The sequence below is a fragment of the Rhinopithecus bieti genome, unplaced genomic scaffold (genome assembly GCF_001698545.2).
Source record: "Rhinopithecus bieti isolate Rb0 unplaced genomic scaffold, ASM169854v2 scaffold_7673, whole genome shotgun sequence".
Classification (NCBI taxonomy): Eukaryota; Metazoa; Chordata; class Mammalia; order Primates; family Cercopithecidae; genus Rhinopithecus; species Rhinopithecus bieti.
The window spans coordinates 4,039,033-4,053,361 of record NW_016806375.1 but is presented as its reverse complement, the minus strand read 5'-3'; the positions used below and the strand labels follow the sequence as shown (position 1 = coordinate 4,053,361).

Genomic DNA, 14,329 nt, shown 5'->3' with positions numbered 1-14,329 from the left:
AGCACTGGACTCATGGCTGCTGTGTGGCTCTGGTGTAGGCAGAGGGGACCACAGGCACGCAACTAGTGATTTATGACTTTTCTGCTGTTATAATTCACTTCTAGAACCTCTCTAGGAGTGGCAGTTATGAAGCTTTCATAAGCTCCCTTACTCTCTCCAACCCCTCCTCTCTGATAGTAAGATTTGGGAACGTAGTACTCCCTCCCAGCAGTTCCTGGAGCACAAGTGATCTCTTGGCCCTTAGGCCTCTCTCATAAGCCTGAATCCTATTAGGCAGTACAGTGGGAGAATGAATTCGCCCCAAATTATCCCATACCATTTGCTATTTCCATAACATGCCATTTAATACCAGAATCCTCCCCAAAGCTGAAGAGTCTTCTGGTTATTCTAACTTGCATGTCTGCAGTAAGGTATTTGCAGTCTGGTCACCCAGCCACTGGCTCACTTAAAACCTTGGCACTGAGCCGAAGTGGAGGGAATGAAGACTCCGGGGGGTTAAGTTACTGGCCTCGGGTCACACAGCACTTTAAAGACAGAGGAATTAGAACTTACATTTTCAAGTGTTGACTTATCCAAATGCTACAACGTAAGGGAAAGTCCTTTGTAAATTGTGAAGAGTATAAAATCATGATAGTCATGCTATTATTACGATTTGTTTCTGAAGCTTGTTCTGCCCTGTTATATCCAAGTAAGTCAAAACATGTGTCTGAATTCTAGCAATCTGTATATACACTGCTCTGAATTTGCCACACTTAAAAATGGAGAGGAAATCGTTGTGAACTACCCAGTGATCCTCTGTTTTGTCGAGTGATTCACAATAGCATATTCTGAGAATCTCTAGTCCAGCCTCTCCCATATATTATTTACCAGCTGTTTCCTGTTACCACTTTCATAATTTTTGCCCTGTTTGTTCACTACCTCTGTCATTCACTTAATTATTTTCATTAAATTGCCTCACTTCTTTTAAGTTTAAACTTACTTAAAAGGAAACTACATTTCACTACTCACAAATAGAAAACTAATATTACTTGCCATAATGGAAGAGAACCATAATAGCAAATACAATGACAACAAGACAAAAAGAGAAGAGTTTACAATTCTAGTGATCTGCTGCTTGCCAATGTTCTGAGCCCAAGGCCTCCTCTAAGTTACAAAGGAAGTGCAGCAAGTGTAGGACAGGCGTTAGAGGCATATTAACACCTAACGAGACTTCCGGAGATAATAAGAAAGATTGGAAGAGAATTGGTGCAATAATGATTTATTGTTATTATGTCAATCACTTCAAATCCTCCTCCTCCCTCACTGTGCCCTAGGCCAAAAGTTCCCAACTCTTTTCCAAATATAAAGGCTCCATATTAATGCCAAAGTAGCTGTGCCTCCCTCCACTTGATAATCCTTGTACATTTCTGTCTATATTTAGACAGCACAATTTGCACAGGATTATTCAAAACTCCCCCTCTCCACCCTGGTGAATCTGATGTGCTGTGCATCTGTGTAGAGTAAATATGCATTGGGGAGCTCTTTTAGTACCAACATTCCCAGTTAACTTAAGCATTTGCTTATAGACCATGAGCTGCTGGACGGAAGAGCTGGGAATGAATCTGAGAAATGAAACACTCAATTGTTAAAATTTTCTGACCTTATGACAGTATTTGGAAATGATGCAGTTTTTTTCAGGGATTACTAAAATATGGTGGGTGAATCAGACTCAGTTTAGGCAGATTTGATTAATGGTGATTTTCAGAAAGACAGTGAGGTCTTCTGAGACCAAGTTTTCTATTCCTTACTGAGAAGGCTTATTACGATAGATGCACTGACTATACAAAACATTAGACTATTAGACACAGAAATGAAAAATACTGAAAGCAATCTGGTGTTGCTTTGAAAATTCATAGGGTATTCTAGGACTATTTAGACACTCTTGCTTAATAATCTGAAGATCCTTACATCCTGAAGAGCTAGTTTTGATGGACAGGATGAGGAACAAATATATTTTAGTTTCTTTTTGTGTGTCTATGGATGTAGGTGAGTTTGTGTGATGGGAGCAGGTTTCTAGGTATGATGTATTAGGTATGTTATGTATACAAATAGATGGATGTTTATGGATGTATGTGGGGATTAGAGCATGGACTAGACTTTCCACCACCTTCTGGTCAGGGGATTTGTCACACTAAGAGACTTTGGTACTTAAAGGACCTCGGATGTTACTCCTAATGACAAAGACCATGCAAAGCTCCAGGAGTAGAGTTCAACAGAGGGGTTGGAGGCAGGGTGATGTAATGAAGTGGGGGGCTGTGTGACCTTCAGTGAGTCACTTCCCTTGTTGGCTTTCAGTTTCCCCAGTTATACAATGAAATTAAGATGATCTCTAAGAGCCCTTCCATCCCTGTCATCATTTTATGAGTCTATAATATTCCTTCTTTTTTTTTTTTTTTTTTTTTCATACACCTGGTCTGGGGATCCAGATTTGTCTGGACATCCAGATTTGTCTGGACTTCTTTGGAGGAATGGGATTTTGTATCTTGGTTCTTCCTCACCTAGTCTCAAGACTTTTTTCTCCAAAGGGTCAATCTGTTTCTTAAGGTTTACTTGGAAGAAAGGCCAGATCAATGTTCAGATTCTCATTCTTCAGTTGCAGCATCAATTGCAAATAGAGAATCAATGTAAAACTGTCAATCTGAATTACAAATGAGCTAGGGTTGACAGTAAAACTGGGGAGAAACAATTTCAGCTACATTTTACATGGCACCACACCCCCAAGAACCACTCTGGGTTAGCAGAGGGGATCCCCCTGGTCGATTCCCTCTCCAGTTCACCATGGGCAGAGAAGTTCAGGAGATCAGGATGGAAAAAGGGGAGGAAAGACAAGAAGGGGGCAGAAGAGGGACTAAGAGGCTGAGAGCAACCAAGGGAAGGACCCATACAGCTGGAGGAGGAACTTGGAGGTGCAGATTGAGGACAGGGAGGTGGGAGGTGGAAGAGGAAGAGGACACTGTGAAAACGAAGGAGTTTGAGGCACGGTCAGCACTATAATTGAGGAATTCAGTAAGCACAGTGGGCAGGTACCCAACTACACTTGGTGAGAGGATGAGAAGTCTCCAAGAGGCTTTGTGGAGAAAATGACATTTTAAGTAAAACTTGAAGGTTAGGTATGGAGTTGGCCTGGAAAAATACAGGAGGAAGAGTGTTTGGGGTAGAAGGAACAGGATGTGTAGTTTAGAAGTGAGAGACAACTTGGAGAACTGAAAGAAGAGTTTAGTGTGTGTATGAAGGAGGGAGGGAGAGAAGAGAATGGGAAATGATGAGAAATGAAGATGAAACACTTGCGGGTAGGCTCTGTCTTGTTCAGTGCCTGGCAGGTAGTAGTAATTAAAAATTCGATTTGACTGGCCTTTGCCCTCTAATTATTTATTGTCCAGTAGATAGAATAGTTTAGGTACTTAAGAAATTATAAGAGGCTGCCACTCTGCTTAGGTGGCATAATTGGACTGCTATGGTGGCTCAGTGGTGGAAGGCAGTATTTGGGGGAAAGGCAGGGATTAATTAGAGAAATCATCTGAGTTTTATTAATTATAGCTTCTGTGTGCTTTTAGAAAGACCCAACATTTGCCATTTTCAAATTGTGTATTCAGGGGAGAAAGCTTTCTCTTGCCCCATTGCCTGTGGGCTGTCTTTTCTAAATGAAAAGAAATGGTGGATGGTGAGGAGGGGTAGGTGGGTGTCCTGGTCTTCTGGGAAGAGGTGGGGCTGAGCTGGGGTGGCACTCTTGGCTTTCTAGGCTGAGCCAGTTTCCTATCCCTGGCTCTGATCCCAAGGCACTTGGGGCTTGTCGTGCAACCTGGGCCCTGCGGTCACCCTCAGCTTTGCCTGAGTTGGATCATCAGGTCAGCATCTGGCTTCCCCCAGCCAGCTGTGCAATTCTGATTTTATTTGATTACAGTAAAGGGCTTAGGCTGGCCAGAGAGTGCTTGACATTTTATTACTGTCACTTCATGATCTGCTAAGCACCCCTGGGAACAGAATGTCACTGTTGGCATGCCCTGAGCCCAATTCACCTCAGGGTCTTATGGAACAAGATACCTCTCCCCCTTCCTGTCCTACATCCCACAGTTACTACTGCCCCCTATAGGGGACCCTTATCTGAATAAGAAACACATGTATTTGCACATGATTTTCTTCTTGTAGCAATGTAAAATCCTGGATTCTTGGAGCTGGACTAAACCTTAAAATCTCATCTGGTTCTGCCTCTGCACCTGAGGAAGTCTGGTCCTCTAGGGATCCCATATACTATGCAGCATCAGTTTCCATGTTTTCCTCTGGATAACCTTCCATCCACTAACTCTCCTGCCTTATCGTATGTATCCCCACAAAGTAGGGCCACCTAGAGAAAGGTGAATGAGGTACCTAGCAAAATTTAAGGAGGCACTCAATCCCAGGGTTTCATAAATGCCAATCCTGCACTTGCAGGAACCAGAGAGTGAGCACCTCCTTAAATTTTGTGCCTCACCTGCTTCACTCTAGTCCTGGCCCTGCTACAACATCCTAAATCCCTGAGCCTGGTCTATAGGGTGGGATTTCCTGTAGATTATAAAATCTATTCACCCGATGAGGGGTTCTCTTTACCTCTTATAGCATCTCACTTTATTTTCAAAAGTTTCTTGTTTTCTTGTTTGGTGGCAAGAAATGACATTAATTGAGCACCTGCTGTTCCCAGTGTGGACTCTGAATTGCACATTACATATTTTATCCCATTTAATCCTCCAAACAGCCTGAGAGGCAGGGATGCCTGTCCCCATTTTACAGGTGAGAAAAGTGAGGCTTAATCAATTTTGTGGCTTGTGACTTGATCTCTCCAGCTCTGGCATTCCACACTGTATTTGCTTACAGTACATTGACCTTTTCTTTTTTCCTCATCTTCCTTACTCTATGCGCATGTGTGAAAGCTGGAGTCATGACAGCCCTGGTCTTTTCTGGTTCAAGCCAAACTTTCAGCTCTGTAACTTTCTTTTTTCTCAGAATTGGGGCCATCAAGGTGTTATATAGACAAAACCCTGAAATCATGATTTTTCACAAATGTCTCTTCAGGCTCTCAATAAACATGGTTTTCATGAAGAGCCTGGCACACAGTCAGAGCTCAATAAATATTTGTTAAATGGATGATATATACCTGAAATTCCAGAGGAAGCTTAATTTAGCTGTGCAACATTATTTGGCATCAGTGATAGGATTTGACTGGAGTCCAAAGAGTCCTAAACTATGGCCCTGATACTCTTAGCCCCTTGGGAAAATATTTAATGTCCTCAGGGAAAATACAAGGCAGAAAAATAAGAGAAAAAGTCATTTCTTTCAGTGGTATTCACATGAAATATCTTGGACTACTGGCCTAGGTCAAACCTATGTTTACACATAAACCCTACATTCCTGCTTCCTTATGTCACTATTTATAATTCTACCACAACCATCTCACTTTGCCCCAACTGTATCTATGCGTCTTACTCAGAAAAATTTTCCCGTGCCTCTGACTTTCAGTGTTCTGCAGTCTGGTCCTATGGTGAAAGAATGCTTGGCTTAAGCCTGGGGGCATCAAGTGGCCCTCAGATGAGTTATGGTGTGAAGAATCCAGGGGGATTCTTCAGAGGCTTGAGTGTGGAAGAACAGGCCTATTGGGTTTACTCTGACTGAGGGAAAGCTCTTAGCAGGCCCTACATAATCAGCATGCATCCCACGAGTTGGACAGAAGAGCAAATGGCTCTCATTACCTTCAATGCAGCTTTTTTTTAAATCAGAAATATCTCACTGGAGAAATGTGCCTTTGCGCAGAATGGAGCCCAGGCTTCTGGACAGAAAGTTTTGGGAAAAAAGATTGCATTAATCAGCAGGCATTGGTCATTTGAGGTTGCAAAGGCCTGGGAGTATAGATATTGAGGAGACAGCAACAGGATAAAAACAGATGAAGACATGATATTAGCTAATGACAGTAATGGCTATCATTCATTGATACTTTACATATTTCACTGTATTTAATCTCTTCTCAATACCATGAAGATGACATCATTATCCCCATCTTACAGATGAGGAAGCTGACACTTTCATTTTCAGAAAATTTACCTGAGGTTATGCAGTTTGTAAGTGGTAGCCCCATGAGACAACTGGTCTCTGAAGCCCATGGTATTAATCACTATAATTTATTGACTCTTCCGAGTGATAGTGATTTGCAGAGTCCCTCTGAGGAGCCTCTCTGGTTCATGATATAACTGTTTCCTCATAACTCTGGAATTACAACTGGGAATTTTGGAGGTCTGGGAATTGGAAAGTATGGGTTGGGAATAATGTAATTGATAATCACTTGCACACATGTAACACTTTCAGTTTTTATGGCACTTCTAAATCCATCACTACATTTGATCCTCACATCTGCCCTGTGACAGCATCTCCATGTCCAGGTGATGACACCAAGGCTCGATTGAGAGGTAGGAGGCCTGCTCAGTCTCAGATGGTAGAACCATAACATAACTGGAGGGCTCCAGGTCTGGTCTGGGTTATCCTCTGCTTGACTCCTTGGCCATTCCCCAGAACCAGTCATGATATGGAAAAACCTTCTTGACTGTTTATTACATCATTTCTATCACACTTTAGTTGTAGTCAACTTGCCTTTTGTTTTGCCTTTTTCTCAGTTCACTCATCTTGAAAATAGTACCTGCCTTTACCAATTGCAGGTGTTTGAATGGCAGAAGGTCACAGTACTTTTACGGATGCTGTGGAAATAAACTCTCATTTCTCAGGTTAGTCAACTTTATTCATTAGGTGCTTTTAGATACTGATAAGCTCATTTTAGATAGCATTAGTTTATGATTTCATTTACTTATTTACTTAAAATAATTAGGAAGTGCCTATTATATTTTCAGAGATTGTACTAGGTGTTAGAGGAGGTTACAAATAAAATAATAACAGCCAGCTCTTACTGAGTGGTTATAAAGTACTGTACCAGGCATTACACCAAAAGCTTTATTTGCAATACTTAATCCCCAAGATAACCCTTTGAGTAGGGGTATAATTACCTCTGTTTTTTCTGATGAGAAAAGTGAGGTCCATAGAGATTAAATAATTTATCCAGGTTCACCTGACCTTACAGACTTCTCTCTTAACTATAGCAGTGATGAATGTGCAATAGCTGTTGCTTTCCAGGGGCTCTCAAACTAATAGAGGAAAACGTATGTGAGAACACATAAGTGCTTTAATATCCAGGGCCTTTAGAAAAAACCATACCACTTTTCCCTTCCAAGTCTATACTAGTTCAAACTCATAGTGGAAAAAAAAAAGCCAAGTTGCAATGAACCCATAGGAAATGCATCAGCAAAACTGTAGTATTTATCCCAGAGAAAACAGAGGTTTCATAGGAGTAGAGCTTGGATGTGTGTGATCTTCAAGCATCCAAAGACTATGATTCAAAGGAGGATGTTCAGAAAATAAACAATCCTCACTAGGCACTGAGGAAGAAATGATTTTAAATTGTAGAAAGGGCAATTTGGATTAAAACCTGAAGCTGCCTTTAATAAATGGAGTGACTGGTCTTCAGAAAGTGAACACTTAACTGTGAGTTGGTAGGGTTTAGCTGAAGTGGGTATTTGCATGTAAATACAGAGTTTTAGGGACGCTCCAGGGCTCTAATAATGCTCTCTAAATAGCCTTTGTTGATTCCCCTGAATCCTTTAAGACAGAGTCAGAGCTGCTGCTATGCTCAGCGGGGTGAAACTTCTTTGTTTCACTCAGCAGGTTCCAAAGTCTTGGGCAAGAAGTGAGTAGCAGAGTCATAGAATTATGAGACCTGGTCATCCTGTGCATTAAAAAAGACATTCACTGATCACCTGCTATAAATTAATAAATGTATATTATACTCCTGCAAGACTATCATCTCCATTTTATAGATAAGAAAACTGACTCAGAGATTAACTGAGACTAGCAAAGGCTACTACCAATGACCAAATACTTTCTAGGTGCCATCCACAAGTTAAGAACTGTTCCATACGGGCATTCTAATCTTCCTAACAACTTTATGAAGCATCAAATATTTTATTTTCTATTTTTCAGATGAGAAAACTGAGACTTGGGGAGATTGACAGACTTAATCAAGGTGAGTTAGTGGCAGAGCTGATACATAAATCTAATCAAGGTGAAATTTTGGCATACGTTTTGGAGCCGCTGTTCAAATCTGCTAAAACAGCTCACTCAATTCAAATATGCATGGTTTTAAGTTTCTACTCTTCTGTGGTTTAGTATAACCTTCCAGAAGGAATATTTACTTAGGAGAATTCAGGAAAAGTATCATTGACACCCTGTGGAACTTAATGAGGTGGAAGGAAGAGTGATGGATGGCGAAGAAACGACAAGGCTCTGTGGCCAATGCCCCTTTACTCTTTCGGGATAAAGGAGCTCCAGGGTCCTTGCTGAGGTTTTCTTCTCTTCTTGGGATTTCTGTCCTTTTTACCCTGTACCTTCAAGATCCTCCAGCAGCTCACCTCTTTCTAATGCACAGGGGGACCAAATGGGGTCCTGAGTCCCACTGCCTTCTGCCACTTGTTTCATGTCTCAGAGGCAAAGAGAAGCGACCTTGGAAATGCAACAAGCTGTGGATGTGGAGTCAGAGATTCTGGTTTTGCAGAATTCTACCTGTTGCAATTCTTCCTTGTATGATCTTGGGCAAGTCCTTTACTACATGTAACCTTCAGCTTCCTCATCCATAGTGTGTAGATAGCTCCTGTTCTAACTTTTAAATTACTATTTAAAATAATGTCAAAGAAAGCATAAGAACTTGTTTTCTGGCTGAAACAGGGCATGCTCCAGGGCTAAGCACATGGACTCTGGCATCAAATCCAGGCTCTGGCTTTTACTAGCTGTGTGGCCTTGGGCAAGTTCCTTATTCTGTCTAAATCTTTGTTTCTGCATCTGTAAAATGAGGGTGATAGTTGTTGCTCATAAGGTTGTAAGGAATAAGCATTTTTTTACAGTGCTTACTTTGGTGCGTGGCACAGTGTACATGTTCGATACAATTTTTATTGATTCAAAGAGAGTTGGCGGATCTAGGCTTTGTGTTGGGGGATGAATATATGAACTTCCAGAAGCTTTTTGTGCTTTATATTGGAATCTAGAAGGGCCACCCACTCTGACCCTAGAAGAGTACCACAGCAATCTTAGGTAGTTCTACTATGCTCTTAGTAATTTATCTGTTATGTAGTAAATTTAATAGCATTACTTTGGCATTTCAATCAATAGGATTAAGATGATCTGATGGTAACAGAGTAGTAATTGCTGCTGCACATATGGAAACTTTCAAGTGGCAAAAACTATTTTTCACAAGTTGGCTGGTTGCCCTCAGACCAGATTCTTTCAATTCTTGAAAAAAAAAAAAAATTTCCTCTGATGATTAAAGCAAAAAATGCACATTGGAAAAATACAATGAGGTTTAAGGAAAAAAATGAAAACCCACCTGGGAATCGCATTATCTAGATATCTACTGTTAACATATTGCTAAATTTCTTCCAGGTCTTTTTTTCCTCTACAGATTATAATCAGTGTTGTTTCCTCTTTTTTTTTGACTGAAGATTCTAAATGAGCATTTTCTATTGCTATTAAACCTTTAGAAACACAATTTTAAATGAGTGCATATGCCAGTGTGTGGCTGGCATATGCACTCATTTAAAATTAGTATTCATTTTGCTCTCCCACAGTTGATAGGCATTTATATTATTTTCAATTTTTAGCTATCATAAATTATGCTGGAAAAACCCCCTTGGTCACAAACCTATGTTCATGTCCTAGAAGCAAAATTGCTGAGTCAAAGCTAGAAATATTTCTGAGGCAGAAAGGCCGTAGCAGAGTAAAGGAGCCCCTCCCAACCCCCCAGGACCAGCAACTTGGCTCTCATTGAAGATTAATTCTTCATAAGGCAGTGTGCTAGGGGCAAGGGCTGAAGGCAATGGTGAGTAAGTAAAAGTTGAAAAGGAGAGAGGTGACTGCTTCCACTTTTTCCCTTTTTCTCCACTGACTCACATTGCCCATGAAATTGTAGACATTGGAATGTGCTGGAGGGGAGAAAGAGCTCTTAGTGACAGATTGTTCAGAAGCCCAACATCGCTTCGTGCTTTGCATTTCCTTTTCTGTTAAATTGCCCTGCATATGTCTTCTGCCTATGTCATATTCATTTTTTTTTAATCCCTGAAAGTACTTACATTTTGTAAGCATTTCCTAAATGCTCGAAATGGGGGTAGGATAGCATGGTGGACTCAAATCTGATTCTGCCATTTATTAGCTGGTTCTGATTTATTAGCTGTGTGATCATTTAACACTTTCAAATTTGTTTCCTTATCAGTAAAATAAAGGTAATAATAGGGATACTTTCTAAAATTGTTGGGCTAAGCAAGAAAATATGTATCAGGTGAGAATTGCAGTGCCAGGCACAGAGGAACTACTGAGTATGTTAGCAATTATTACAAAGAAAAATAAGGTTCAAATAATCTGCACTAAAATCTTATGCCAACCTAAGTTTAACCTAATAATTCTTAAGAACTTCAGAAAAATCTGAAGACTGAAGGCATCAGGAATGCAGGAAATACCGGATGTGGGCTGTACTTCCCATCTTGGCTAATTTATTATATTCAGTTGTAGGTCCTGCATTTTAAGAGGGACATTAACAGGTTGGAGCAGGTCCAAAAGGGAACAACTGGGCTGGTAAACAAACTTGAAATTGACCTGTAAGGAATAATTAAAGACTCTGTGGGTGTTTGGCTCAGAGAAGACTTAGGCAGAAGGGATTGGTCCGTTGGGCTGTTAGGGGACGAGGGACCCAACTTAATAAAATAATGATTTGAGTATTTTTATTTTCCAGACATCTAGCTTTGCAAATAGTATTTACTTTTTCTTCTCCAAAACACTACACGAGGTATGTATTTGTGTTCCCATTGTACAGATGAAGTAACAGGCATAGAGGCAGAAGTGACTTGACAGTTAGTGTGGTTAATAGGTGGAATGGTAGGAATGGAGCCAGGTCTTTCTAATTCTATAGTTTGAGTACCTTCTACAGCCCACTGACTTGTTCCAAGTGACCAGGGAAGGCCTGTCAGACTTTTAAAGAGCAAAGTGGCTGCCTGATACATGTGAGGAAAGAATATTTAGACCATTAGAGCCACCCAATAATGAAAGAAGCTGCCGAAGTAGATAATGAGTTTCTTGTCACTGGAAGTATTCAAGGAGAGGCTGAAGTTCTGCTCAGTAGCATGCTGTAAGGATGACAGCTGAGGAGTGGGCTGGAACTGTCACTTTATTACTTACTTGGATGTTCTTGAAAGTTGCTTAACTTCTCTGAGCCTGTTTCTTCATCTATAAACTGAGAATATAGCCTAATTGTAGAAGACTTACAAAAAAATTATAGATAAATTGTTTAGCCAAGAAGCTGGTATACAGAAGTTGCTCTTTATATATTAAGTGAAAAATTATCTATAATCTTTCTATTTGTATCTGTGGCTCTCATTTATTTGGTGACACTGCCTACTCACTTCTTCATTGGGAAAAATTTTAGACTTGGAGAGGTCACCTCCTGGGTGAGTATTTTACTTCACTTCTGCAGTGGCAGGTACATGCTAATTTCTATCCCCTTAGGCAAATGACAGGTTGGACTTTAAAACATGGGCAGTGGAATAAACAAAAGGAAGAATGTTTAGACTGAAATGTTAAGCAATAGAATAGGCATTATTGGGGGAAAGATTAGAACCACACAGCTAATAAACCGTGTCACCCTGTGGATCAAATATCAGATGGGTTCGAGGAGCCCACTATATGCCCAGCACTGTGCCATGTGCATTAGAGTTCAATCAATTGGAGGCACTGTCTTTGTCTACAAAGGTCGCAAGGCCTGGGATGGCTCAGACAGTTGTGAAAAGTTTAGCTGATAGGACTGAGTGTTATTCTGTGCTATATCTTTTGGTTTGGATTGCAGCCCCTGGGCAATTAGGGAAGGGACGCTCAGAAGCAAGAGATGGAGAAGATGACCTTGCAATGTCTCTTTCTTGCCTGGGATTTTCTCCTTTTGATGATTCCCAGGATTCTTTCTAGCAGGCACAATGCTGTAATGTTGCAGTTGTGGCTCCCTTGGGCACATTCACTAGTCGTTTCCCCAGGACTTTCCCAGAGCCTGGGAATATGCTAATAATTGTTGTCTGGAGGAGGACAAATCTGACCTGGAGGAGGAAGAGGTAGATGAGGAAAAGGGGGAAGAGGTGAGGAAGAGGAGGAAGGGCTGCCCTTCTGAGGGCTCTCTCAGCAGCCTTCCTTCCTGGGCTTTGAGAACAAGGCAGCATCCTGCCTCCTCCCAGGTATCTACTCAGGCTCCTGTTGTGTAGACATCAGTCTAGGCTCCTACCAACATCAGCCATGGGTCCCACCAGCAAGAAACATGGAGTTAGTTGCATGAAGAGAAAGCTTTTATTGTTGGAATTCTTGATGTGAGGATCCTTCCTTTTCTTTCAACAAGATAAGCAGATTCCAACTGCTTTGGAAAATGTCTTCCTTTCTCTCTCTTGTTTCCTCCTCCTGTCATCATTCCTCCTTAAAACCTTTGCTTCTTCCCTCCTACATTCTTTTCCCCTTCTGGTTTCTCTATCTTCTTCCTTTTCCTTCATTTGTTTCTGAATCCTGGGATGATGGAGTTGAGAGCGATCTTAGAAGTCCTCTAGTACAGTGTACTAATGCATTTTACAGATGAGAAGAATGCATTTCCAAGAGAGAAAGAGATTCACAGAATGAGTCCTTGGTGGAACCCAGAGTAGACCTGAGTTGAGTGCTCTTCCCTCTTTATTACTCTGCTTATCTCCACATTTCTCTCCCCTTTCTTGTTTTTTTTTTTAATTGTTCATTTTATATCTTGCTCAATACTCTTTCTTCTCTTTTGTTTCTTCTTAATCCCATAATGTTAAATGGAAAGAAAATCAGGACTTTGGGTAGAAGAATTGAAAGAGAAGTGTGTTGTCAAGTTCTTTCCATCGTGGCTGTGATTTGGGGTGAGTCCCTCAATTTTCCTCCTCAGCATCTCTATCTACTTTCTCCATCCTACCCTGCCACGTCTTTGGAGGGGTTTGTCCACTGTCTTTCTCCATATGAAGACTTTAAACTTGAATTGCCAAGGTGCCCTAAAGGGGTCCTAGGTTGGTAAGGTCACTGTTTTAGTCCCTTCATCTACAAACTGAGGATGATCATCATACTTTCCTCATAGGGTTGCTATAAAGATGAAATAGTTAATACATATCAAGTTTTTTGAAAAGTTTCTGGCATATAGTAGGTTCTAAATACATGTTATTCATATTTGCTAGTATTATTAATTATCAATATTATTATTTAGAGGGATTTCTGTCCTTAAGCAAAAGGATTGAGAGTCACAGATGTCATTCTAATAAATAAGGAGAGAAAAGAAAATTATGAACATAGCTCAAATAGAGACTCGGCAAATTACACAAAGGGTGACCTGATCTCAGCTGTGCTCTGCTTCCTGAATGTGTCCACTTTTTAACCAAAGGCACCATCTTTTCTCTAACTATTTGATTTCAAATTGTAGCCCATGTCCATGACTTACCCTGAGAAGAAGCTGTTTGGAACTTAAGAGTAAAGTTAGGCCTTGCTCAGAACTGACCCAGTTTAAGAAGTCCTTCTGATACTTTCCATTTTCTCCCAGATAGTGTTTAAGATGTGACGACAGAGTGCTGTATTCTCCAAACCAAAATCACTTGCATATCATATCACAAGTTTTGCCCAATTTATGTACTGTTATTTAATTTATTTTAGTTTGATTTTAGTCTTACATGTTATCAATATCATAATGGAATTGGTAAGTTCTGGTTCCTAGTAAAATAGAATAAGAGAACATTATCCTGTACCATTATAGTGTATCTTGTACACTATTGGTGTAACTCTGATTTGATTTTAGGGAAAGTTGTCATGGTGATAAGAGACTTGGAATTCTCAGTTCTTGTCTACGATGGACATTAATTTACTGTTGACTTTGGACAAGTCCCTTTCCCTCTGGCCACAGTTACTCCCTGGGAACTGAAGGAATTGGGACATATAATTCTTTCCATCTCTAACTTTTTTTTTTTTTTGTCATGAGTATTTTATGAAATTGCACAGTGAATTGGGTAGGGCTCCAGTCACCCTGATGAGAGTATGTACCATCAATCACGTTGTTCTGAGTGCCTAATTCTATAATATAACTCTAGCCTTCCATTTTCCAGCGACATTTTGCTTCCAGCACAATTACTTCTGTGGGAACAGCAACTTCCATTTATTC

General features: G+C 40.5%; 1 protein-coding gene across 4 annotated transcripts in view; it reads right to left on the bottom strand.

The window, feature by feature from the left end:
- Window positions 1-14,329, bottom strand: part of GLRA1 (glycine receptor alpha 1) — a 99,688-nt gene that overhangs the window by 71,008 nt on the left and 14,351 nt on the right. The window contains exon 1 of one of the 4 annotated variants that reach the window (XM_017875727.1): window positions 1,201-1,238. The exons of the other annotated variants lie outside the window; for them this stretch is intronic. The gene's annotated coding sequence lies outside the window, so the exon portion shown is untranslated. Of the gene's footprint in view, window positions 1-1,200; window positions 1,239-14,329 lie in introns of those variants that run through there. 4 annotated transcript variants of the gene reach the window in all.